Source organism: Canis lupus, chromosome 12, assembly GCF_003254725.2.
Source record: "Canis lupus dingo isolate Sandy chromosome 12, ASM325472v2, whole genome shotgun sequence".
Taxonomy (NCBI): Eukaryota; Metazoa; Chordata; class Mammalia; order Carnivora; family Canidae; genus Canis; species Canis lupus.
This window is the reverse complement of record NC_064254.1, coordinates 25661456-25664099: the sequence shown is the minus strand read 5'-3', so window position 1 is coordinate 25664099 and position 2644 is coordinate 25661456. Positions and strand designations below refer to the sequence as shown.

General features: G+C 36.8%; 1 pseudogene; it reads right to left on the bottom strand.

Moving 5' to 3' along the window:
- Positions 1-214: 214 nt before the first annotated feature.
- On the bottom strand, positions 215-1921 carry LOC112641808 (B-cell receptor-associated protein 31-like; annotated as a pseudogene).
- Positions 1922-2644: the final 723 nt, after the last annotated feature.

The following is a 2644-nucleotide window of genomic DNA, read 5'->3' as shown; positions in this document are numbered from 1 at the left end:
TGTGAGAAGGCTTTAAATTAAAATTTTAATTTTAAAAATAGATATAGGGCTATTCACCTTAGCTATTTCTTCTTGAGTGAGCTTTGACAGTTTTCATCTTTCAATAAGTATTTATATTTCATCAGAATTGTTGACTTTATTGCTATAAAGCAGTTCATAATATCCCTTTATTATCTGTTTAATACATGCACATTCTGGAATAACACTACCTCTCTCATTCTCTTTTTGCTTGATCAATCTGGCTAAAAGTTTATCAGTTTTATTGATATTATAAAAAAACACATATTGATTCCATTGATATTTTCTCTATTATTTTTCTGTTTTCCATTTCATTCATTTCTACTCTGATCTTTTATCACGTGTTCTTTTTTACATATTTCAGATATAAGTTGCCTTTATTTTCTGGTTTCTTTGGGTAGAAGATGAGATTATTAAAACTTAAGATTTTTATTCTTTCCAAATATAGGTATTTAGTGTTATAACTTCTCCTTAAGTACTTCTTTTTAAAAATATTTTATTTATTCCTGGGAGACACACAGAGAGAGAGAGAGAGGCAGAGACACAGGCAGAGGGAGAAGCAGGCTCCATGCAGGGAGCCCGAGGTGGGACTCGACCCCAGGTCTCCAGGATCACACCCTGGGCTGCAGGCATGCTAAACTGCTGCACCACCAGGGCTGCCCACATACCACAAATTTTGATATGTTTTTATTTTCATTCAGTTCAAAATACTTCCTAAATTTCCATTTGATGTCTTCTTTGACACATGGATTACTTAGAAATGTGTCCTTTAATTTCCAAATATTTGGGGGATTTTCCAGAGATCTTCCTATTACCTATTTCTCATTTAATTTTATTATGCTCAGAGAGAATTTATTCTTATTACAGAATTTATCATGTGTGTCTTGAATCATTTTATTACTGTGATTTGTTTCATGGCCCAAAATATTGTCAATCTTTGCAAACGTTCCATGTCGGCTAAAAAATCCACTTTTGTTGGATAGAGTGTTTTATAATATGACATTTATAAATGTCAATTGGGTCAAGTTGGTTGATAGTGTAATTCAAATATTCTGTATTCTTACTGATTGTCTATTTGTCCTATCAATTTTTAGAGGGTTTGATATTGAAATCTCTAATATTGTGAATTGTTGCATTCATCTTTTCAATTCTATCAGGTTTTTTAAAAAAGATTTTATTTATTTATTTGAGAGAAGCATGAGCAGGTGGGGGGAGGGAAGGAAGGAAGCAGAGGAAGAGACAGACTCCCCACTGAGCAGGGAGCCTGGCACAAAGTGGAGCTTGATCCCAGGACACTGAGACCATGACATGAGCCAAAGACAGACACCTAAGTGACTTGATCCCGCCAGCAGCAGCTTCCTTCTTCAGCTGGTCCTTCTCTTCCATGTACTTCTTGGCCGCCTCACTGGCACTCTCTGCCTGCTTTTTAAAGGCTTCATTGGCTGCCAGCAGCGTGGCCTGCTGTGAGATGAGAGTCACCAGGCGTCTAAGCAGGAAGGACAGCAGCAAGGAAAAGCCAGCAACATAGAGATTCCTCTGGGCACGGAAAAGCTTCATGTGGAAGTGTTCCACAGCCCCAGGATTATTCTGCAGGTTCACCTTCTCTGTCACGTCGTCGTACTTCCGAATCTCACGTACAGCATCAATGACCAGCAGCACAAGGATGACAATGAGGACTACAAAGAAGGTGTTGCCATAAGTTACTACCAACTCCACCAGGCGGACTTGAAAATCTTCTGCCATCTTTTGGGAGAAATGAAGGGAATGCGGAGAAGCAGCACAGCAGAGACCTCTGCATAGAGGAAGGTGGCGACTGCAGTCCACTGCAGACTCATGCTGTTGCTAGAAGGTTCCCTACAGTGGGATGCGAGCTTGTTTCCGAGCTCCCCGCAGCCAACGCACAAGCCCGCCGCCGCGGCCGCCGCTACCAACGCTCCTTGCTTCAGTATTTTAAAGGAAATCCCAAACATCATGTCATGTCATACCAAAAAACTGAGATATACTTTACAGTGAATCTATATTACATTATATAATGTAATATAATATTATAATATAATATAATATAATATAATATAATATAATATAATATAGTAATGTTATTGCACACAGAATTCCCTAACAGAAATTCCATAATGTTACCTAAATCTCAATTTATATTCAAATTCCCCTAATTGTTAAAAAAAGAAAAAAAGAAAGCATATGTAAACAAAAACCCTGGGTTTTTAATTTATATGTATAAATACTACATGTATTGCATATATATATAGATATACATATGTAAATATATATATATGATTTTTTTGTGTGTTTTTCTTTGGAGGCTTTGTTTGTTTGCTTGTTTATGTGGATCAGGATCCAAGCTAGATCTTCTCAGTGTATTTAGTTGTATATCTCATAAGTAAAGTGGTCATACTATCTAAACTACTCCAAATACTTCTGGAGTAAAAGTAGAGTGTTAACAATAATTACACTGGGTTAACAAGAGCAAATCATGAGTGTCCCAGATAACTACAAAATAGCCTCACTTTACCCCGAGTCTTTTCAAGTTGTTTTTCATTCAGAGCGTCAGCACCACATTCTTTATTCTCTTAAATGTCATTAGAGAAATTGGGTCAAATTCCTATAA